The sequence below is a fragment of the Meriones unguiculatus genome, chromosome 5 (genome assembly GCF_030254825.1).
Source record: "Meriones unguiculatus strain TT.TT164.6M chromosome 5, Bangor_MerUng_6.1, whole genome shotgun sequence".
Taxonomy (NCBI): domain Eukaryota; kingdom Metazoa; phylum Chordata; class Mammalia; order Rodentia; family Muridae; genus Meriones; species Meriones unguiculatus.
Window position 1 is genome coordinate 40,438,614 of NC_083353.1, and position 25,428 is coordinate 40,464,041.

General features: G+C 47.3%; 1 long non-coding RNA gene across 1 annotated transcript; it reads right to left on the bottom strand.

Annotated features, from left to right (window-relative positions):
* Window positions 1-1,410: 1,410 nt before the first annotated feature.
* Window positions 1,411-11,446, bottom strand: LOC132654211 (uncharacterized). Its single transcript, XR_009591861.1, has 3 exons — window positions 7,518-11,446; window positions 7,308-7,404; window positions 1,411-7,198 (listed from the first exon to the last, which is right to left on the bottom strand). It is a non-coding gene; the product is annotated as an uncharacterized LOC132654211 (long non-coding RNA).
* Window positions 11,447-25,428: the final 13,982 nt, after the last annotated feature.

The window sequence follows — 25,428 nt, forward strand, 5'->3', positions numbered from 1 at the left end:
GGCACAACCTCTAGGGGTCCACCCCTGCTCCTCTGCCTTCTGAGTCACTCTGATAACATGATCCAGGCTGAGACCTGCTGTGCTATAGAACTCTGGGAGGGTTTTTTTTTTTTTTGGGGGGGGGCTGTTTTTAGGGAAAGCTTTGCAGAGTCCCACAGAGCAATGAGACTCAGTCACCCTGTGGGGTTTGTTCTAGTTTCCATTACATTTGTAAAAAGCAGGTCAGGGGGGAAAGGCTAGCTCAGCTTCCAGGTCACAGGGATGTCAAACAGGAAGTTGGAGCAGCTTTCACATCACACCCACAGTCAAGAGCAGAGAGGACCTGGGTGGTGGTGGCCCATGCCTTTAATCCCAGGACTCAGGAGGCAGAAGCAGGGTGAACTCAGTGAGTTCAAGGCCAGCCTGGTCTATATAGAAAGCTCCAGGATTCCAGGATATCCAGGATTACAAAAAGAGACCATCTCCAAAAAGCCAAAAAAGGAAAAAGAAAAAGCAGCGCAGAGAAGAAAGCGCAGCTGCTGCTCGCCTAAGGGTGCTTCTGCTCTGGTGCTTTTCTTCTCCCTGCACAATTCAGAGCCCAGCCCTGGCAGCACCCACATCCGGGTAAATGAGTCTTCTCAAGGAGCAAATAAGACAACCTCCTACCGACATGCCCTAGGCCAGTCTGACCTAAACAACTCATTAAGACTCTCTTCGCAAGTGTTTCTAAGCTGTGTCAAGTTGATGGATAAAACCAAGCAGCAGAGAGCTGCAGTGCACAGCAACCCAAAGGCCGAGGCTGTCTCTTTGGGTCTTCTCTGCACAGCCTGGTGGAAAGGACACATGTGCCCCTCTGTCTCTCCTGTACCCCATCCCTTGGTACCCACTGTTGGTGTCTAACTGCAAGGAATACTTCTAGAACTGTCCACCCAGTCCCTGAAAGTCTTTAGCAAACCCTCTCCATGTCTAGTTCATGGGCATGGCATGTGTGGCTCAGCAGCTCACAGCCACACACACTCACACATACACACACATAAAATATAGATACACACACATAGACATATACACACAGGCATCTCAGGGCCAGCATGGGTCTTCATTTTCATCTCCTCCCACTGTTCTAATGAAGTACTATCTCCAACTGCATCAGAAACACGGTCCTAGCACACCGTGACACTCTTCCACCCTCTTGAGGATCTGTGGCTTTAAAGAGCACCCAAGCGACTATGACAGGGCCCCCTTACAGCTGCACCCAAGCCTTACCTGAGTGGAGATACAGGGCCGGAGAGACAGGTCAGAGGCTGCTCTTCCAGAGGTCCTGAGTTCAATTCCCAGCAGCCACATGGTGGTTCACAACCATCTATAACGAGATCTGGTGTGCAGGTATACATGCAGACAGAACACTATATACATAATAAATAAATAAATAAATAAATAAATATTTAAAAAAGAAGAAGATACACTTAAACAACAAGAAAAGCTGTGAGAAAATGCTCACCATCACTGTTGGGGAACTGCACAAGTCACAACCACAGTGAGCTACATCCCACCCATCAGAATGGCAAACATGGAAAAGAAAACACACACACAAGAACATGCTGGCAAGAGACAGCCATGTGGATAGCGGGGGACTGGAAGAGAGCTGGTGGGGTGTAAATGGAGACAACCATTGCAGACCCAAGCACGGAGAGTCTTAAAAGAAACAGCATTAGAAAACAATTTTAGCTCTCACTGTCAGCTTGACTACATTTAGAATCACCGGGAGACACACACCGGGTGTGTCAGTGATGGTGTTTGCAGAGAGGCTAAGCTGAAGAGGGAAGGCCCGCCTTGATTGAGGGTGGCAGCATCCTTTGGCTGACCTCCTAGACCAAATGAAAAAGAGAGAGAGAGACCTGAGCACCAGTGTTCACCACCCTCTGCTTCCTGACTCCTGTGTGCTCACACAGGCAAATACACACTGAGGCACATATGTACACACAGGCACACATGTACACACAGACATAAACATACAGAGGCACACACAGAGACACACATGTAGACACAGGCACACAAACAGACACACACAGAGACACCCACAGGCACATTCACACAGAGGTACATTCATAAAATAGGCAAACACATGCACACACAGAGGCACACGTGCACATACATACACAAAAATAAATAAATACCGTTATTTTTTTAAATGCATTAATTCTAAACATGAAACAAAAGATGTCCTAAAGCTGGCAGGGGTGCAGGAGACTACAGTTCAAACTCTTTCGAAATGGTGATTTTAAAGATCCAGGTAAAGATTTAGATTTTTAAACTTAAGTGTAAGCAAAGCGCAGGGGTGAAGGAGACTTCTTTGAACCACAGTGACGCAGATACCAAAGACACAGTATATATATCTTGGCCAAATGCACGAGCTTCCGAGTGAACCCCACCTGTACACTGTGCATCCTGGGTAGGTGAATTAACTTCTCCGGCCTCAATTTCCTTGTAGTAAAGTGAACATATCGGTGGTATCTAACTGGGAAGGTTTTGATGGGCTTACACAAATTGTCACATGGCAAAGGCTCAGTAAACAGTGCTCACCCTCAGTACGGTTAGTGACGTAGTCTGTATTGTGTCTGTTTTGCTGCTCTCAGCTGTATTGATCCCTGGGAGCTGTGTTATATACACACAGAGCAAGAGCTGTGAATGAGCTCACAGGCTAGTTCCCACTAGACCACAAGTGTCTGTGAAGGAAGTACAGTGGAGACAAGGGGAGCCGAGGGAGAGCTGAGCCAGCCAGGTGTCACCACGCCACCTGCCTGGGATGTGTACTCAGATCTGTGCCAAGCCACATGGCAGTCATTGCACAAGGGGTAGGAATGCCCTAAGAGACACCCGGGTGCATACAAAGCTGGCAGTGATTGTGCCAGCGGGCAGCAAGGTGTGACACACGCAAGCATGATCTCAGAAGGCTGTGTGACAGCCTTCTTCCCAGGATGTTCCCCAAGCGCTCCTCAGGACTCCCCTTCCGGCCGGCCCCTAGGAGCCTGCCCTGAAGGCACACCAGAGTGAGTGGGGCTACTGAAGGCCTCACAGAGCTCGGCACTGGCTTTGAAAACTCTGCTAGTTAGAGGAGTATGAGGCTCTGTGTGTGTGTGCTTGGTCCTCTGCAAGAGCATCTCTCCAGTCCCCTTGTTTTTTGTTTGCTTTTTTTTTTTTTTTTTTTTTTTTTTTTTTTGAGACAGGGTCTTAAGTAGCTCAGGTTTGGCCTCAAACTCACTATGCAGCCAAAAGTGACCTTGAACTTCTGATCCTCCTGCCTCTACCTCCCAAGCGCTAAGATAACAAGCTATGTGCCAGCTCAGCTATAAAATAGCTGTTTTTAGCCAGATTTCAGGCTTCTGTGGTAGCATGGCCAAGCCTGCCACATCATTGTCCTCCAAGAGCTCTGCGCACAGCCATCAGTCTGCAGCCATTCCCTCCAGACTGGGCACAGGGCCAGCTCGCTGCCTTCCCCATCACCTGTCATCTTCCTAATCTGGAGGCTGAGCTGAGGGCTTACCTTTTCCAGTTGAGAACCATTTTCCAAATTAAAGGCAAGTCGAGACATCCACATGCATATGAGTTAGAAGGCAGGTGCTGTCCAGAGGTGCTCTATTCATGGACTTGACTGACGGCACCTTCAAAAACGCAAATGTCTTCCAACTCTGCCCTGCGTACTTAGAGTTTTGATATCTGCCCCCATCTCTTCATCTCAGAGGCCACTGGCTCACGTGCAGCATCTGTGAGAAAGGCTCTCTTCTCCATGTGTCTCCCACAGGGGGAGAAAAGAAACCTTTCCAGGACCTTCCTCCATTGTCCAAGACACCTTCCCTTCAGGCCCCTGTAGCCTCAGCCAATCGCTCTGGCCTTGATTCGTTCAAATCAGGAGGATGTGCTCTGTGCACCGAGAGCAGAAGGCCGTGGCCACACACATGTGAAGACGTGAATAAATGGCACCAGAGTAGCAAGAAAGAGTGCAGGCACTTCAGGACAGATGAGAGTGGAGAAGTCCCTGTGCATGTGCCTCAGCTTCATCCACCTCAACGTGGAGAAGTCCCAGTTTCCCCCAGAACCAAGCGGTCTCATTGTCTTATGCTTTTTTTTTTCAGTATGTTTGGCACAAAGGTAAAGTAAATGCCCCCAAAAGAGATGAGTGGATCAATGAAGGAATGAAGGAATGAATGAAGACAGGCATAAGCCGAAGAGAGGCAACAAAAAAAAGAGGCAAGGAAAGCAGGAAGGACAATAGATGGGTTTCAGAGACTTGCTAAGGCCAGTCCATGCAGATGTGTGGACAGCCTGGGGGAGCTGACAGTTAGTTCTGTGGCTCTGACCCTGGAGCTGGGTTTGGCTAGATATTCCTCTGACTGCATTGCTCTCTCTGTTGGGTAGAATATACTTTCTAGGAAGTAGAAAAACTAGCCCAGTAATGAGGCCAGAGTCGGATAGTTGTGAGAGCAGGGTTGCAGAGCGCACACCATGGGAGCTGAGATGGGCCCCTGTCCTGTCCCTGGAAACTGTTGCCGGTAAAACACTTGACCAAACCCTGTGGACAGAAGGGGCCTTGCAGCTGCCCTCCTCAGAGTCAGTATCCATGCAGAGACAAAGCTCGCTAAAGGAGCATTCCCACAGCACTGGACCTCAAGCCGCTGGAGAAGCAAGGAGGGTCTGTTCAGAACATTACAGTGCAAGGTGAAGAGAGATCTGTGTGTGTGTGTGTGTGTGTGTGTGTGTGTGTGTGTGTGTGTGTGTGTGTGTGTTGGTGGAGGCCAGAGGTCAACCTCAGGCACCATCCACCTTTTTGGCTTGTTGGTGAGGGAAGGAAGCTGCTCACTCCAGACTGGTTGGAATCAGAACTTTAGCAGAATGTTCCTTTGAGAGACAGTGCTTTTCTCCCTACAGTCAGCCACACCAGCTACATCTTGTCAACTTGACACCAGCGAGGATCATCTAGAAAGAAGGTACCTCACCCGAGCAAAGGAGTAAGTGCCCCAACCAGATTGGCCTGTAGACAAGCCTGTGCGGCATTTTCTCTAATGTTTGATGAGGAAGATACAACCCCTGGGTAGGTGGTTTTGAAGGAAATATTAAAAGAGCAAAATGAATTGATCGTGGAGCATAATCCATTAAGCAACCTCTCCTTACCCCCACGAACTCTGCTTTAGTTCCTGTCTTGAGTCCCTTCATAACAGACTACAAGCTGTAAGACGAAATAACCCCCTTCCTCCTCCAGGTTGCCTTTGGTCATAGTGTCTATCATGGCAACGTAAAGCAAACTAGAACACCAATGCTCTTTCCAACCCTGGGTCCTGCATGCCACAATACAGCCCGACCAGGCAAGCTGTGCTCACTGGTGCAATGCTGGCACGACCGTTACTGTAGCAACCACCTGCTTTCTAGCTGGACTGGAGGTTTCCTCCACAGAAGGGACTTCACGCATGGCGCAATAAAGCTGGTTAAAAACCAATGGCTGTGGGGATCACATGCCTTGGGGGAACTCACTGTAGTCGTTTCACGAAACAGTCACATTGTCGAACTGCGGTCTGATTGTGCGGCTCTCAACCGGGATCCGGGATCCGAGAAGCTTCTTATTGCAGCAGATAATGGTTAATGCAGAGGCTCACAACTGGCCAAAGTGCTGAAAACTCTGTGAGTGCTCAGCCATAGCTGGGACACCCAACCACAGCTCAGGGAACATCGAGGGAAGAGGAGGGGGAAAGGGTGCAAGAGCTGGGGTGGGGAGGGAGGCTGTAGGTTGCTGTGTGGTGAAACGAGGCATGGTGTCGCTCACATGAACTCTCAGAATTGGTGGTTACTTGCACAAAATTAAGCTAGCTAAAGTTCCAGCACAGATAGGGAGGTACCGTAGGGGCATCCCAGATGAGGAGCTGCTGACGGCTGAGGAGGAGGGTAACCACTGCTCTTCGGGGATGTGGCCAGTGGCAGGTTGCCATGCCCCAGTAACTGGCCTCACACCCGGGCACACATAAGAAGCACCAACTGGACTCACTGGTGTTTTGTTTTTGTTTTTTAAAGAAAGGACAAGAAGTTGGCAGGTAAATATTTTGGGAGATCCTAGCAGTTGGGTAAGGCAGAAGTGGGGATTGGATATGATCAAAATAATACATATATGTGTGTATTAAATTTCCAGAAATGAATAAAACATACATAATTTTCATAAAGAAACCTTTTGTTTATATTTTTCCTGAGTGTGTTTAATTCTATTCACTTATTCTTTGAGAATTATTTAACTCTATGTGTAGGAATGTCTTGCCCACATGTATGTTTGTGCATCACATGTGTATCTGATGCACACAGAGGAGCCCTTGGAACTGGAGTTATAGATGTGGGCTGTCATGTGGGTGCAGAGAATTGAATGTATGTACTCTGGAAGGTTAGTCATTGCACTAATCATTGAGCCATCTCTCCAACTGCAAATATATAATTTCAAAAGCTGTGCATGGTGTGATGGTTGTAATCCCAGCACTAGGGAAAGAGATAAGCAGATCCACGGAGCTCATTGGCCAACCAGTTCCAGACACAAGCATACACACATGTACACACACACATACACACACACACACACATACACACACACACACATACACACACACACACAGGAGCATACATTAAAACTAAGCTCGCTTGGGACTGTAATTCCTTTGATGTTGAGTTTTGATGAGAGTTTCACTCTCAGCCATCCTCACCCTTACAGCTAAGCACCTGCACCTCCCTCCCCTCTGCTTGTGCTCTCTCTCTCTCTCTCTCTCTCTCTCTCTCTCTCTCTCATCCTCTTTCTTCTCTCCTCTCCTCTCTTCTCTCTTGCTTTCTCTCCTCCCACCTTCTCTCCTGCCATGGAAGACAGTATGCAGGGCGCCATCTTGAAAGCGGAGCCTAGCCACTCCCTCCCACCAAACTTTCTGGTACTTCCCGGCCTCCAGAACTCTGAGCCTTACACGTCTACAGTTTCGAATCGCCCAGCCTGGGTATCTGCTGTAAATTCAGAAACAAACAGACCCTTGGCATTCAGAAACTCAGGCCTCCCTTACCCTTGTTCTGTTTTCTGAACAATATTGAATCCTTTTGTTTTTCTAGAACCAGCTGTTTTCCTCCTTTATGTGGCTTCTCCAGATACTTCTGTGGGTATCCAGGACCCAAGCCATGCCCAACAATGTAGTTTTTTCTGCTGCTCTGGCCCCTAGCAAGCACAAGGTATAAACAAACAGATCATAAAGGAAAGATATAATGAGTCCATAATAAAGCTTCACAATGAAGCCATGCAAACACACACTGGAAAGCACCCTTACCTGCCGGGTTTCAGAGAGGAAAGATTCTCAATAGCCGGTGTTTGGTAGGATGTTTTCCAAACTCCATTGGTAGAATAAATATGGGAATGGAATAAACCTGATGGGAAGGGTAAGCTTAGCATGACATTTTCTGTGTGGTTTTAAGATACTCATGTATGCTACTCAGCCTTTTGGCAAAGATCAAGAAGATGCACACATTCTATGACCCACCTCTCCCACTTCTCAGTTGGCTCTTTTGAAGTATTAGGAGGCTGCAGAAATGGCTCCATGGGGAAGAGCACTTACTCCTCTTACAGAGGACCCAGGTTCTGTTCCCGGCACCCACATGGTGGTTCACAACTTCAACTCCAGGGAATCTGACACCCTCTTCGGTCCTGTGAAGGCACCGTACATGCATTTGGTGCCCAGACATCCATGCAGTCCAATACTCATACACATAAAAGAAAAACAAATAAATCTATTTTAAAAGCAGAAGTATTAGCGTAAGTACCGGAAGGATGTTACAGCATTGCAGTGAGGAAAGCAGAAACAATCTCTATTTCCCAGCAGAGAGGGTTAAATGATGTGGCTTTTGTTGTTGTTCTGGCTTTTTTGTTTGTTTGTTTGTTTGTGTCTTGTTTGCTTTGCTGTTTGTTTATTTGTTTGTTTTTGAGAAAGAATCTCATAATATAGCCCACATTGGCCTGGAACTCCATAGGTAGGTAGCAAAGGTAGCCTTAAAGTCATGATGCTTCTGCTTCTTTTGAACACTAGAATTATAGATGTATGCCACCATACCCAGCTCCAACAGTCAATGGATTTCTATGCACCCATCAAAAAAGAATAATGGCTACCCCTCCTGAGGATCTAATGTAGGATATCAACATAAAACTGATGTCTAGAGGCCAACTAGCCAGCTGTATCGAAAGCCTGATGACCTGACTTCAATTCCTGAAACCCACACAAAGGTGGACGGAGACAACTCACGCCGCAACGTTATCCACACTGTGGCAATGCCCGCACACACACACTCACACACACACACCACAATGATAATAAATAAATATTTTTAATACATACACGGAGAGAAAGGTAGAGTATACACAGACTGGTTCTCACAGTGAGATTCTCTGCTCCAGCTGCAGCCTGACCTTTCCAGAAGTTTAGAAATTGATTAGCATGTAAATTGCCTATCTTCACCCCAGGTCTGGGGAGTCAGGATTCTACCCTGCCACTTTTCTGATCCCTTCAGGTGATGCTCACAGTGCTAAGAGCCTGTCTATCAAACTTGAGAGCATTGGTTGGGACTGGAGAGGTGGCTCAGTTGGGAAAAGCACCTATACTCAAACATACACATCATACATACACACACACAATAATACTTAAACTACTTACAGATGCAGAGGCATAGATACACATGTGGAGAGCACAGAGAATTCAGTACCTCTGTGCTCCACCTGAAGAAATTCTACATGCATTTGGGCAGGGCTGCACAGCCCTGTAGTGCCAGCATGCTAGAGGCTGAATTAGGATGATTGGCATGAGTTCAAGACCTCTCCAGCCTATACAAAAAGTGCCAGGCCAGCCTGGGCTATGTATCAAGACTTAGTTTAAAAGGAAGGAAGAAAGGTAGGAAGGAGGGGAAAGAGAGGAAAGAAAGGAAGACAAGAGAGATAAATTAAAGGGAATAGGAAGGGAAGGGAGAAGAGCAGAGGGAAATCCAACTTGTGAGACTTCTTCAGGTTCATGATGGCCCCCACAGGCAAGGGTTTGCACACCCAACAAGTTCTGATGCCGTGGGAACAAACCAGGGGCACTTCAGAAGGCTGAGGAAGGAACGCCCTCTCTGAGCCTTGCTCGCCTGCCAATACCAGGAGGACAGCAGCTGCTGTGCCCACCTGTAGCTGGTGAAGAGGGCCGGTGGCACACAAGAAAACACACTGCTCCTTTTCTTAGTGTCCACCCAAGGGCACACAAAAGTGAGACCAACTTACTCTGCTTTCTAGAAACAGCAGTTCACAAAACAGACCCCCTAGAAATGGCCTTCATGAAATGGCTTTGTATGGCATTCCCAAGGATTAATAAACATACTGCTAAAAAAAAAAAAAAAGTTACGTTTTCCAGGTGCCATTATTCTCAGCACTCAGGAGGCAGAGGCAGGAGAATCTCTGTGAGTTCTGGGCCAATCACAATGAGTTTTAGGCTACACAATGAGACCCTCTCTCAAAAAAAAAATATATATATATATAGTATGTGTCTGCCTGCTTGCCTGCCTGCCTACCTGTCTGTTCATATGCACGCATAGGTCAGAGGTCAACCTTGGGTGTTGTTCTTCAGAAGCCATGCAGCTCTTATCTGGGGGCGATGTAGCCTCATTGGCCTGCAGGGTGCTGAGTGCACCAGGCTGGCTGCCCAGCAAGTCCTAGGATTGGCTTGACTCCGTGACAGGACTAGGGTCACAAGCAGATGCACTACATTCAGCTCTGTAACATGAACTCCGGGGGTTGAACTCCAGTCCTTGGGTTTGTGTGGCAAGTACTTTACCAACTGGACCACCCACACCGGCAAAATGGCCTTCATACAGAAACACGCAGAGCCTTGGCTGAGCTGGTTTTCAGGCCCTTCTCCAGTCCTCCGCCTCCATCCTGCTGTGTGTGGAGTGTCTCTTTTATGGTCTGTGAAAGGCTTTCTCCTCACAGCCGTACTTCCCTGGCCTCAGACAACAAAGCAGGCTTTGCTGTTTGCACAAAGTGCTCCTTGCTTTCTTGATCCCTGAGAAAACCAGAATCCAGAGAACAATAATGCAAGCTTTTTTTATGCTTCAATAAAAGAGAGATGACACAGAGGCCTGGGGCAGCAGCTCCCTAGAGTGTGTTTTGACAAAGTAGTCATTACTGTAAGCACACAGTAAACAAGCTCAGGGCCGGCACTGAGGCCCTGCACACAGCTGGGTGCCTGGCGTAGCTTGGCAGGCACTTAGCTTTCCATTCAGAAGGCCTCAGCGCTACCTGGAGTGGGCAGAGGCATCCAAGAACAGAGGCACTGCCCTGTCCCAGGCCTGGCCCACAAGCCCCCAGAAGTGACTGGGAAAGACACCGATAGTGTTTTCCCCTTTGCAGACTCCACAGCTCTGAGGAAGGGCCTGCGGATGGGTCTGTGGTTTGTAGGCATTTTAGAAGTGTTTCTTTTTGCCTTTCTTGATGAATTTGATGAGCAGCCAGGTTTAGGAACCTGTTTTAGAGACATCTAAATTATTTCTTTTTCTCTGAGATCTTAGACCTCCCAGACAGAGCCAGTAACACCAACACCACCCATCTGGGCTTTACCTCGGCTACTCCCAGGGACATTCTAAAGGAGAGCATGCCAACCTGAAACCATTCCAGCAGCATGGGGTTGTGTCTGTCTGCCTATCTGCCTCTGTCTCTCTCTCCCTGTGTCGTACATACACCATATGTATACTTTTTCTTACAAATGCATTCTACAACAAAGTTTAAAGTTTTGTGTAAGAGATTAACAAGCAGTGCTCTAGAGAGATGGCTCAGCAGTTCAAAACAAAAGGACCAGAGTTCAGTTCCTAGCACCCACACAGGATGGCTCCAAAGCCCTGTGTCTCCAGCTCTAGAAGATCTGACACTCTGCTCTAGCCTCTGTGGGCACTGCATGCATATGTACATAACCCACCCACCTCCAACACACACATAATTAAAAATAATAAAAATAAGGTTGTTTTTTTTTAAAAAAGAGACTAACAGACAATAATAGAATAGATTGCAAGACAGTGTAACATAAGTTACATGACTACGACCTGTCTGTAAATATCTTATGTATTGTACTCATCCTTCCTGAGACTACGTGTGGACAAATTGTCTGCCTCACGGGATGAAATAGATGCTCTGAGAGGGAGGGTTGTGATTAGTGAAAGCTAAAAAGTAAAGCTACAGCTGAAGGCGGTAACTGTGCGCCCTCTCCATGGCCTCTCACCAGTCAGAATGGGAGGCCAGGTGAGACCAAGCTTCCTCTGTAAGCTCTGCCAGGCACCAGCATGTGCCTGGGAAACTAACAGACAGCTGAGCTTCAGCCTCTGCAGTTGCAAAGGGGAAATGATAGTCTCTGCCTGGGCCAGCTGGGAGGACAGTGAGGGGCGGGAAGGCTGAGGCGTGCGCAGAGCCCCAGCATAGCTAGGCCGGTTACTCTCACGCCTCCGAATAGAGAGCCTGCCCAGGCTGTCCATTGACTGGCTACTGGCCTTTCTGAAACCTCACGGTGACCAGCAGCCCCAGCTCCCATCCAGCCACTCCTCTGACTGTAACGGAGGGTCCTAGCTTCAGATCTGTTGCTGAGATAAAATATTCTGACAAAAAGCAGCTTAGAGGAAAAGGGGATCTCATGCCTCACGCTGACTGACACTGTGAGGAAGCCAAGAAAAGAGCGTAAAGCATCACACAAAATGCACCCAAGCTGCCGGCTAGCTCTCAGACAGTCCCTCCCAGGACCCCTTGCCACAGTGAGCTTGGCCAAATAACAGTGATGACAATCACCAGGGACACACCCACAGGCCAATCTGATCTTCACAACCTTTCAATTGAGATGCCAGTTTCTGATAAGTCGAGGTTGTGTAATTGACAGTTAAAATTCATCAGCATTGTCAGAGGAGAAGGGAGGCCCAGGGGGTGAAAGCCTGATGTGAAGAAAGCACTGGAGAGAGGACTCTGCCATTGTCTCCACCCAAGAGAGTTCCTTTAGTAAAGCATACCTATTCGAAAGTAAGCCGGGCTCCAGGAGAGAGGTGTGAAGACTGAACTAGCTGAACGCCCCAACCTCATCAGCCCAAATCCAGGCACTGCGTAGGATCACCGATGTCATTTTTTACCTCAGCTGCCAAGTACCCATCTCCACAGTGTCCTTGCCCCAGCACAATTTCCTGTCATAAAACTGCAAAGCCCCCTCGTCACTGGAGTCGGGCCACAATCTCAAAGAAACGAAATGCAGACCTTTATTGTTTTAAAAATATCTTTAGGGCCAGATCTGGTGGAATATGCCTTTAATCTCAGCACACAGGAGGCAGAGGCAGGTGGATCACTATGACTTTGAGGCCAGCCCGTCTACAGAGTGAGACCCTGTCATAAACCTAAGATAGATGATGGATAGATAGATAGATAGATAGATAGATAGATAGATAGACCTATGTATAACCCTGATAAAACTAAGTTCTCCCCCTCCATCCCTCTCTGTGTATCCCCTATTGGCCTCACACTTCCAGCAATCCTCCTGTCTCAGCCTCCCAAGTGCTGGGATTATGCGCATAAACCACACACCCAGCTCCTGCCTTTTATAGAGGGACCTGCTTACCTGTTTTAAATACACTGTTACAAGCTAAGCAGCCCATCTCTGAGTGGTCTCTGTGGCTCTTGGGATGGTCAGTCTCTTGCTGTCTTGTTTGGGGTACTGGACTATAAAGATGCCAGGGAAATGGTTTGGTCAAGGAAAAAAAAAAAAAAAAAAAAGCTGGGGCTGGGAAGTGTGCTAAGGTGAAAACTAGCAGATTGCTTGGACTTCCTAGCCAGACAGCCAAGCCTACGTGGTGAGTTCCAAACACAATGTGGACAGCTACTGTGGAACGCCAAGAGGTGCCCTCTGGCCTCCACACTTGCACCTTCACACACACACACACACACACACACACACACACACACACAGGCACGCACGCACGCACGCACATACTCTTTCTATCTCTATCTATCTATCTCTAGCTCTCTCGTGTGCATGCACATAACCCTATTATATACTTTATAGCCTTGTTTATATAAAAATTACTAAATCTGTACCTTGGAGCCCTTCTACTGCTTCTGTTAATGAGTGCGTTAATGAAACCTTTAACAACTTAGTGAATTAATTCTATCCAACATACTATCTCTGTAATCCTGACCTATGAATCCTTTTCTGTTTATCATTCAAAGAAAATAATTAATAATTATGCAAGTCTTTCCTAAATCATTAACTTGATATAAAGGCTTCTCGGTGTTGAAATCATATCTAAACAGGGCTGGAGAGATAGCTCAGCAGTTAAGAATACTGGCTGTTCTCAAACATGACCTGTGTTCAGTTCCCGGCACCCACATGGAGGCTTACAGTCACCTGTAACTTTACTTCTAGAGGATCTGTTGCCCTCTTTCTAATCTCCACAAGCATCAGGCATGTACATGGTGCACAGACATACAAGCAGGCAAAACACTCATACACATAAAATAAAATAAATCTAAAATTAAATCTAAAAAAATAACATATCACTTGTTTAAAATTCCCAGCTATAATTACCGGTTTATCTAGTGCTACTTTTGGTTCCATCAGTATTTGTCTATTTTTAAATGTTGTTCTTAGGTGCATGTGTATTGGTTTGTTGTGTCCTGTGAATGAAGCAACCTCTCTAACATGGTGCAGTGCTCGCCTTTACAGTTGGCAAAGCCCTCACTCTGGCCCAGTCTGTCAGATACTCACACAGACACTCCTCCCCTCACTAAACTACCTTTTCAAAGGATTCTAGCTCATCTTTTCATTTCACCCGAGTACATCCTTCTTTTTAATTTTATTTTCTTAAGTTGTATTTCTTTTCCTGTGCATCAGTGTTCTGCCTGCATGTCTGTGCGAGGACACCAGATCCTCTGGAACCGGAGTTACAGGCCGCTGTGAGCTGCCGTGCGGGCGTTGGAAACTGAACTTGGGTTCTCTGGACGAGCAGCCAGAGCTCTTCACTGCTGTACCATCTCCCCAGCACCCGCATCTTTATTTTTAAAGTGCATTTTCATGAACAGTTTTAGGACAAGACATGTTGTTTTGTTTTGTTTGTTGAGACAGGGTTTCTCTGTGTGGCCATGGCTGTCCTGAAACTCACTGTAGACCAGGCTGGCCTCAGACTCACACAGATCCACCTTCCCCGGCCTCCCTCAGTGTTGGGATTGCAGGAGTGTACCGCCAATGCCCAGTACAGACCTGTTTTCTAATATGATCATCTCTGCCTTTTACTTAGAATAGACATTTACACTTAATCATAAATATAGCTGATAGTTTTATGTATACCAGCTGATACTTTCTCCCACCTATTCCCCTTTTCTCGTTCCTCATTGATTGAGTGGGTGAGTGAATGAATGAATGATTTTATGTTTTGAAACAGTAAGTTTTGAGATGGTGAAGCTTCTTATTCTAAGAAGGGGATTTCCCATGGCATTTCCTTTTTGGAATAGAATCTAGTCAGTGTGGTGGTGCATGCCAGTAATCCAGGACTCAGAAGTCCGAGGCAGGAGGATCACGGTAAGTTAGAGGCCAGCCTGGACTGCAGAGTGGCAACTCTATCTCAAAAAAGAAAACAGAATTCAGGAATTCTCCCAAAGCCAAAACATGTTAGGCACATCTTTCCAGGCAATTTTATTAAAGGCATAAAACACCCCTCACCTCAAGCAGCTGTGATGATGATGTGATCCATTTTCTAATCTTTTTTATTTTTATTTTTTAATTGTGTGTGCATGTGTGTGTGTGTGTGTGTGTGTGTGTGTGTGTGCACAAACATGAGTGAAAACAGTTGTCTGTGGAGTCCAGAGGAGGATGATAAATCCCTTGGCACTGGAGTTAAAGGCTGCGGAGAGCCACCTGACCCTGGATGCTAGGAGGCGAACCAGATCCCTTGCAAGGGCCCCAAGCACTCTTGAGTGCTAAGCCGTCTCACTGGCCCCAGCTTTGAATCGTTGCTTTCTAAACATCACTGGAGAATTTCCATGCTCTTTTTCTGACAAATGCGTCCTAGTTTTTGCCACAGTTTTCTGTGCATGTCAGCCAGCAAGTCCAGAAGCACTCAGTGTCAGGAAGTGTTCGCCCAGCAGCTGACAGTGTCTTTGCCTTTACTATTACACACACATTCACTACCCTGTTTCTATTTTATTACACTTATCTGTGGTTCTGTGCACACATACCTGCCACAGTGCACATGCGAAGGTCAGAGGGCAGCTTGCAAGAATCAATTTTTCCTACCACCAGGGCTTTAGGGGCCCCACCCAAGTCATCAGCCTTGGTGCCGAGCACCTATACTGACTGACCCAACTCGCTGGTCCCATTTTGTGACAGTAATAAAAACTTACTGGCAAGGTACCTGGCACAGACCAGCACCGGAGAGGCTGAAGCAGGAGTAGCATGCCTTCCCTGCGTCGACGGGCCGTGTCCCTCCAAGTAGCCACCTTAGATTGCTTCTTGTTGGGCATTTTGTCACAGCAATGGGACGTTGAACTAATACACTCGGGGGTTACATTCTGCTTTAGAGAGGGAGAGTATCAGTATAAGACTCACACAGCAGGACTTGTGAGGGAAACACATTTGAATAAAAAAGCTCTTGGGGTGCCATCTAGTCCTCAGCCACCTAAGGAAGAAGCCAAAGCGGTTTATCATTTCAAGCAAGAGATTCATGGAAGAGCAAAAAAAGGGGGTTGATCCCAGGGGTCGCTTGAGAAACCCTGAGGCTGGGCAAGACTTTGTTAGACCAGAGTTGAATGCAGGCACTGGGGTCATGTAAAGCTGTAGGCCAGGGACAATGTAACAGTAGAAGCTCCTACAAAACCACAGAACATCCATGAAGGAGCCGAGGACTCTAACAGGACCCAGCTCATTCGGCCATGTTATTAAGTGGCAGCCCCAGGAAGGGTTCTACCTCAGACCCCCAGCAACACACGATATCCCGCTTAGGAGCGCAGCTCTCCAGTGTGTGCTGGCTGAAAAATACAGAGGTGAGGCAGGAGGATGGCAAGGTAAAGACCAGGCTGGGCTACAAGGTGAGACCCTATCTCAAAACACAGACAAAAGGGCGCACTGGAGCAAAGCCAGCCCTCCTGGCTTCTGCACCTTGCTCTTCTTTTCTGCAATGGCTCAGCCTCCTCCCTGCAGAGGTGTGGACATCTTATGCTTCCTCTGAAGGGCAGCCCAACAGAGAGTCTCTGTGCCCACACAGGAAAGCTCTGTGTGTCCCACTGCCCGCCACAGCCTCCGATAAAGCCACACTGGGAAGATCTCTTCCAGGTAACAAGCATAGCTGGGAGAGTGTGGGTTGGCCTGGAGCAATCCCCAGACGGGGAGCCTCGGCCTCCTCCTCCAGCCCACTTCAGAAGCACAACTTAAATAACCGCTTTCATGTTGCACTCTGATGGAAGCCAAGGTCTGGGACACTCCCAGCTCCTAAGATGAGGCTTTCCTGCTGTTCTCAATGGGTTAGTGTTCAATGGCTTTGAGTGACCCAAAACCAAGCTACCAATCAACAAAAACGCATTGAGCACTTAACTGTCTCATTCTTTGCAATGGACTCTTTTAAAAACATATTTACTTCTACCCAGATACCAGCAAAACTTCAAATAAAAAGAGATAAGGTGGGAAACAGAGACCTGGGGCTCCAGAGCTCATAGGTCTGTAATTTAATTTGTTTCAAGGTTACAGACCTGAGGCCCAAAAGGTTAGCTTTGGGTAGACCCAGCAATCTTCAGAACACTGCAAGTTGATACTGGGGCTGAAAAGAGAACTCATTCAGTAGAGGTTTGCCCTGCAAGCGTAAAGACGTGAGTTCAAGCTCAGGAACCACCTTTAAAAACTAAAAAAGGCAGGTGGAGAGCTGGACCCTGGTTTGATTCCCAGCACCTGCACTGAATAGCTCACAAGTACCTGTCACTCAAGCTCAATGGAATCCAGCCTCTGGCCTCTGCAGATACCTGCACTCGTGTACACACACATAGTTTTAAATTTTATATGTATGAGCATTTTGCCCGCATGTTGCCACATGCATGCTTTGTGCCCACTGAAGCCAGAAGAGGGTGTCAGATCCTATGCTGGCTAGTTTTGTGTCAACTTGACACAGTTAGAGTCATGGAGAAGAGGAAGCCTCACCTGAGAAAATGCCTCAGTAAGATAGGGCTATAGGCAGACCTTATCTCAATTGGTGATTGATGAGAGAGCCCAGCCCACTTTGAGTGGGGCTAGCCCTGAACTGGTGGTCCTGGGTTCTGTAGGAAAGCAGGCTGAGTAAGCCATGGGAGCAAGCCAGGAAGCAGCACTGTTTACGGCTTCTGCACCAGCTCCTGCCTCCAGGTTCCTGCCCTGTCTTGAGTTCCTTCCTGACTTCCTTCAATGATTAAAAAAAAAAAAAAAAAAATGATGTGGAAGTGGAAGCCAAATAAACTCTTTTTTCTTTCCTCAGCTTGTGTTTGGTTATGGTATTTCATCACAGCAATAGTAATCCTAACTAAGACAGATCTGGGACTGGAGTTGGTGGGATGGTTGTGAGCCTCCACGTGGGTGCTAAGACGCAAACATGAGTCCTCTAGAAAATCAGCCAGGACTCTTAACCAGTAAGCCATCAGTACACTGAACCAGTAAACCATCTCTCTGGCCCTAAAATGATTTCTTTTTAATTTTTTAAATTTATTATTATTTATGTGTGTGGGTGTTTTGCCTGCATGCTTGCGTGTCATGTGCGGCCCTGGTACTGTGGCTCAAAACTGAGTCCTCTAGAAGAGCAACCTGTGTTCTTGACCACTGAGCCCTCGAAAACGAACTGAAAAAAAAGAGGAGGAGGCAGTGGCAGCTAAATGTGGTAGCACATTCTTTTAATCCCAGTCCTCTGCAGGAAAGCAAGTGCTCTTAATCCCCTAGCCATCTCTCCAGTACTGTCAAACAGCAATTTTAAAACCCAAACATTGTTACATAAAATCTGAAGTTAGGCAAATTTAATACTTACATGCTGAAGAACGATGGTAGGGAAATATTAAAAACGCATTGTCAGAGCCAGTGAGATAGCTCACTGGGCAAAGGTGCTTGCCCCCAGGGCTAAGGACATTAGTTAATCATTCCAGGGCAAAAGGTGGAAGAAGGGAGCTTACACATTATCCTTTGACCTCCACACAGGCCTTGTGGCATGTGAGAGCCTCTCTCTCTCTCTCTCTCTCTCTCTCTCTCTCTCTCTCACACACACACACACAGTGTACATACACACAGTGATAGTAAGTAAGAGTTCATATATTTGTCTGGGGATGGACCTGAGAGGAGATGGGGAGGCATTGAATATGGTCAAAATACAAACGTATGAAGAATTAATCAACTGTTCTGTAATTATAAGCAGTAAATAGTTGCTGAGGAGAGAAATTCTCCCATACAGCTGCCTTCTAGTTATGCGGAGAACTCCGGTGTATGCGATTTTTCTGAGCAGTTACCACGCTGGGGTGTTTCTGACGATGCAACGGCTTGCCACCTGTAAGAAAGGCTAATAAAATAATCAGTTCACTAAGCTATACTTGAACGCATCACTTCTTCGGGTCATCATCAGTGCCTATCTGTAGCAAACATTTGTTCATGTCTTTCCAGGAAGAGTCACACCATTGCCTCCCCACGGCACCATGGGCTAGGAGCCAAAACTTTAATGCCTGCTCCTTTGGCAAGTTATTAAAAATTCAAACTATAGCCTCCCCAGACACTGGTGGGCCTGCACCTGGGACTCCCCAAAGAGCAAGTCCCCCACCTCCAAGCCAGTGGAACAGAATAGAAATACAGCTCTTAGGCACAGAGCTCCTTAGACCTGTCTGTACACCAGAATCAGCTGGGAAGCTTTTAACAAATGCCATGCTTTGTCTCCACCCAGACCGAATCAAGTCCCAGGGTGGCCCAGGCATCTCAGGCTTCATATTGGCTAGACATTTAGTGCCAATGTCAAGCCTGGCCTCTGGAGCTTTCACGAAGTGAATACTAGGTCACCCACCCTCGGGCAAGTGTTTTGGGAACAGCCCACCAGCAGTGAGCAAGATGTGCAGAAGCAAGCTGCGGTGAACCTCAGCTTTCATTTTTACAGGTGCTCAGCCAAATGACCTCACCTGCCTGCAGAATGTTCCTGGAGCTTCCCAGGCCAGGCATCCCCGCCACCACAATACTCCTTGTATCTCAGGCCAAGCCTTGGCAGAGAGAAACTCGAGTCTCACCCTAACTGCCCCTCACTGACCACGAGTCCCTTCTTACCTTCCTCCTGTCAGGCAGCACTTACCAAACTCTTTCCAACGCTCCAGCTTTTAACGATAATGCAGAGGGGGACTTGGGGCATGTTACAGAAGGATGACAACCTGAGTTTGATTAATGTGGCATGTTGGGGCTGGAGAGGTGGCCCATGGCTTAAGAGTGCTTACTGCCATCTATAACTCTGGCTCTAGGGCATCTCACACACCCTACCTCCTGCACACATGTGGTCACATGCATGCACTAAGCTACACACACATAAGATTTAAAAAAATAATAAAAACAAAATTAAAAGTGGGGCATGGTAGTAAGCGGTACTTATATCAAGCACTGGGGAGGCAGAGACAGGAGGGCCCCTGGGACTACGGATGGGCCAGTCTCTCCTACTTGGTGATCTTGCCATCTGTGAGAGACCCTGTCTCAAAACTCAAGGTGGGGCTGGGGAGATGGTTCAGTGTGCCGAGTCGTGGGCATGAGGATCTGAGTTCAGATTCCTAGAAGCTGTGTATAAACCAGATGTGAAATAGGCACCAGTGCTGGGGGACACAGGAGGCTTTCTGGGGCTTTCTGGCTGCCAGCCTCGACTCTGACTCAGTGTATGTGATGGCTACTCTCAGTTGTCAACTTGACTCTGTCTGGAATGGACCCAAGTGGCTGTGTATAATTGTGAGGGAGTTTTTCTTAATGAAACCATTTGAAGTGGGAAGACCCACTTTTAACCCGGGTCTTTTGAGGAGGGAAAACACATCTTTAATCCAGTTCTTTCAAAGTGGGAAGATCAACCTTTAAGCTGGGCCACACCTTCTGCCGGCAGCCTCTATAACGGACACGGAAGGAAGCTTGCTCTCGCCCTTGCTAGCAAGTCCATTCCTTCACTGTAATTAGAGCCTACTTCTTTGGTCTCTACTGTATACTGAAGACCAGCTGAGACATCCAGCCTCATGGTCTGAACAGTTACTGGGTTCTTGGACCTTCTGTCGGTAGACGGCCATTGTTGGACTAGCTGGCCCGCCACCTGTAAGCCATTGTGATAAACCCCCTCAAGATATTCTCCCTCTATAGAGATTCATTCTATCAGTTCTGCTCCTCCAGAGAACCCTGAGGAATACAATGAGAGAGCCTTTCCCAAGGGAATAAGGTAGAGAGTGATAGAGCAGGGTACTTTGATGTCTTCCTCTGTCCTCTTCAAACATGCCTCCCCCACGCACATGCATGAATATACCCCCCTACACACACAAATCTACACAGAACCAATCATACAGAAGTGTCCAATGCTAGACTCACACTCGTGCTATAAAAGACTAAACCAAAACAAAACAAAACACAAGATGGACAGCTTCTGAGAAACAAGAGCCAAGGTGGGCCTCTGGACTTCACATTCATACGTTCATATACATTCACACACAAAAACATGTGGAAGGCAAACAGACAGGCAGGCAGGCAAGCAAGCAGGCAAGCAGGAGAATGCAAAAAGGCCACATCAATGCTCACAGCTAAGGAAAGCAGCAGGTGGATTTCCCACAGAAGAGCTGCCCTCAAGGACACACTCAAGAGACCACTGGAACTCTGCCTGCTTCTCCAAGGACATGGCCTTGAGCTGGAGATGCAGCGTCCTTGCTGAGTCAGGTGGAGCTGTCCTCGTCGCCTGGCTCGGTTCAGAGCCCTGAGCTCTGGCTGCCAGCTATTCCCAAAGCAGCCGCCTGACTGGATCTCGGAGCCCTGAGCTTCCCGCTGCCACTTGGCCTGGTGCAGGCAGCCCAGCTGAAAGAGCTGCGACATTGCGGAGGGTCTCTCTGTCCTGCATGCTTCTCTGAGAGCTGTAACACTTACTTCGGAGAAAATCTTCTCTTCCAGCACTCCCCCACCATCCCCCTAGCACTGCTAGGAAGTCCTGTGGTAGGGACCTCGTTATGTGCTCGACCCTTCCCAGTCTGGAGCCTGATTTTCCTGAGAGGAGCAGAACTTGGTACCCAGAGCTTCATCCTCTTCTGCTCAGACCTTCCCGCTGGCTGAGAAGCCCTCACTTCTGCACTTCCAGCTCAGAGCCTCTGGGAAATACAGAACCACACAGCAGCACTCAGAAGGTGGAGGCAGTAGAGTCAGAAGTTCAAGGTCATCTCCAGCTACTTACGAGTTCAAGGACAGGCTGGGGTACATGACACCCTGGGAAGAAAAGAAGGAGAGAAAGAAAAAGGGGAATGGGGAGAAAGAAGGGAGTAAGAGGGCTGATAAAAGAAAAGAAAGAGGAAAGAAAAAAGAAAAAGGAGGCAAGGTGGAAGGAGGGGAAAGGAAAGGGAGAGTAAGCCAGAAAGACTGCAGTAAGACACACAGATCAACTTAACAAATGGTGCGATAGGCAAGGGAGTCCCTGCCACACCCACTCAGCTACACTCACTAGACCGTCCCTAGAGAGAAAGGGATGTTCTCCTCCTCTGCTGCCTCTCCTGTCTCCTGGTAAGCCCTGGGGGGTCACAGAACACCCGATGTTATTCTTTGATTTTGTGTTTTTAATACCTGTTGTCATTATGATTACACACCCCACAAAATGCCCCTGACTGGCCTCTAGAATAGATTGTCTAGGACTGAAGAGGTGGCTCAGCAGCTAAGAGCACTTGCTGCTAATGCAGAGGACCCTGTATTCTCTAGATTTCCTCAGGCTTTTCTACTATTTCTTCCCTCTTCTGGGATACTAAGCTACTATATTGTAGCTTAAATAAGCCCCCATAGGCTCATATATTTAAATGCTTGGTCATCAGGAAACTGCGCTACTTGAGAGGGATTAGGAGGTGTGGCCTTGTTGGGGTGGGTGTGGCATTGTTGGAAGAAATGTGTCACTGGGGGGTGGGCTTTGAGACTTCAGAAGCCCAGGCCAGTCTCTGTGTCTCTCTTCCTGCTGCCTGCAGACCTGGATGCTCTTGCCTACTTCCCCTGCGCTGCTGCCCAGAGGGCTCTCTAATGGCTCAAGCATGGCAAACACGGTGCCAGCAGGTCTTACCCTCCCCTCTTTCCTCTCTTGCTAAACTATTAGATTCCCCCATACAGGCACTTCTACATTCCAAAAGCCAGCTAGCTACCAAGGTCCATTCCCTTATTTGGGCCACTTTCTTAACCAATGATCAGCAAGGCCCAGCAACCAAAATTCATTATTTGGCTACACTGACTAAGACCTTCAATCAGGACTTAGCAACTCATCCCAGCCCACACTTCCCCTTTTTCTCCACCTGTTGCTGTCTCTGCAAGATCCAGAGTCAATCCTCTGCTTGTCCCCTCCAGGGTAAATAAAATCTGGCTGTGTTCTGTGCAGACTCTAAGGCCTTTTCATGTAGGTATATAATGTAGTGTATACCCTCATGCTATATACTCCCCACTGTGGTAATAACTAAACCTCTGAAACTGTGAGCCAGCCCCAATTAAATGCTTTCCTTTATAAGAGTTTCTGTGGTAATGATGTCTCTTCACAGAAATAGAACACTGACTAAGACAGCTATTTGATTAGTTATGTCTTCTGACCTTGGGCCTCGCCCTAAATATTTTTCAGACTTTCTCCGGTTTTGTTATGCTTGTGTGTGTGTGTGTGTGTGTGTGTGTGACACACATGCCATGGTGGACACGTAGAGATCAGAGGACAAACTTCGGGAGTCAGTTCTCTCCTTCTACCATGTGGATTATGCATATCAAACTCAGGTCATGAGGCTGGGCAGCAAGCACTTTCAACAGCTAGGCCATCTCACCAGCCCCTTTCGCTTTTCATGATCTTGATAGCTTTAAGGACTATTGGTCTGGCCTCTTTTGACATTGGTCTGCTGTTTTTCCCATAATTAAACCAGGCTTATATGGTTTAGGCTGGATCGTCTTCAAGGTGAGGTGTCATTCCCATATTGTCATGTCAAGGGTGACACACTCACTCTGTGCTTGACCTCCTCGCTGAGGACATGTTTGTTGGGTTTCTCTACTTTAAAGTTACCCTTTCCCCCACTTTGAGAGAGAGAGTCACAGAATGTGACTGAACAACAGCCTGAATTAGTCAGGGCTTTCTAAAGAAAACCAATAGGATGAAATTACTACTACTATTACTATTATTATTATTATTATTATTATTATTATTATTAATTATATCAGCTCACTTCAAAATAGCAACGGTTTTCTCACACCTGAGAGCTGAGAATCTGGCAGTAGCTCAGTCCACAAAACTGGATCCAGCAGCCTGAATCTGGTACCTGAATATTCCTAGAGAGCTGCTGATCCTTTCTCAGCCACAGAAGCCTGGAATCACCAGCCGAATGAAGGAATGGGGACAGCAGAGACAGCCTAAATCACTTCAGGGGCAGAAGGGAAGGCTGAGTGGACAAGGGGTAGGCTGAGCTAGCTAAAAGCAAATCACCTTTTACTATATGGGCTGCTACCAAAAGGTGCTTCCACGTCGACTAAGGCAATCAGGTGATTCTAATCTGTGGTGACTTGACATTAAAACCAACCATCATGGGGCTGGAGAGATGGTTCAGTGGTTAAGAGCTCTGTCTGCTCTTCCAGCAGACTTGGGTTCAATTCCCAGCACCTACATGGCAGCTCACAACTGTCTGTAACTCCATCCAGGTCCTGAGGATCTGACACTCTTGCACAGACATACAGACAGGCAAAAACATCAATGAACATTAAAACAACAACAACAACAACCATCACACAGCCCTAAAAATGTCCAGAACCAGTAGTGATTTTGCAATGCATAAATGAACTATGGAGAATACTGTGATAATCTACATGAATCCTTGCTGTAATCACAAGTATCCTTGTAGGAGGGGGCAGGGTGATCCAGACATCAGGAGGAGACAGGAAGGAGACCTTGGAGGCAGAGATTGGATGGGCACCAGCAATGACCGAACGCTGAAGAAGCCATGATGGGATTCTTGCCTCCCACCATGCTTACACCAGTGGGTGGGACGATGGCTGCAGACCTGTGGCCTCGGTGACTGTAAAAGAGCAAATCCTTACTGTTGTGGGTCACCAAGCTGTGCCACTTGATTACAGTAGTCACGGGACACGGAGAGACTTCCTTGGCACCTTAGAGAGGGTGACGTGTCCACACACCATTTAGGACCCCCTCTAGTGGAAGTTTGTCTCAATTTCATTTATTCGGTCACTTGTTCGGCAGCACCAGCATGGGCTCCTGCTTACTTTGTGCTTCTAGCTACAGCCCCAATCCTACTCTGTTTTGTCCTTTACAGCCTTTTTAAAGACAGTTGTCATTTTCTGTGTAGGTTTCTGTGGTGGGGTCACACAAAAGGGTCCAGAACCAGATATGCATTTGGAAAAAGATTTTTGTCCAAACTTGTAAATTTGTGATAAAATTAACATCTATCCTGAAGTAGACATGGACGTTACAGCAATGATCCAAAGGAACCGTTACTCACACGGCATGCAAACCGCAGTCTGTACTCAAGACGGGCTCTAGGACCTTCGTGCACACCAGTAGCCAGAGACGCTCGGCTCTTTTAGCAGCACACTATTTGCTAATAGTAGGTGTATTCCCTGTTTATTTCCTTATCTGCTGTGTGTGTGTCTGTGAGTCTGTGTCTGTGTGTCTGTGTGTGAGTCAGTGTGTCTGTGTGTGAGTCTGTGTGTCTGTGTCTGTGTATCTGTGTGTGTGTGTCTGTATGTCTGTGTGTGTCTGTGTGTCTGTGTATGTGAGTGTGTGTCTGTCTGTGTATGTGAGTCTGTGTGTCTATGTGTGTATCTGTGTGTCTGTGTCTGTGTGTGTGAGTCTGTGTGTCTGTGTGTGTGTCTGTGTGTATGAGTCTGTGTGTCTGTGTCTGTGTGTGTGAGTCTGTGTGTCTGAGTGAGTCTGTGTGAGTCTGTGTGAGTCTGTGTGTCTGTTTGTGTGTCTGTGTGCATGTCTGTGTGTGTGCAGCTGTATCACCTATTTTTTGGAATCCAGAGAACAAACTCACTCTTGTTTTGTGAGCCAGGGTCTTTCTTGGCCTAGATCTCGCTGATCTTTCTGTTTGAGGTGACTTTATGCCCAGCAAGCTTGACAACAACCTAAGTTAAGTCCAGAGCCCACGAAAAGGGAGAGGGAGAGAACCAAGTCCACAAAGTTGTCATCTGACCTACACACAAACACATG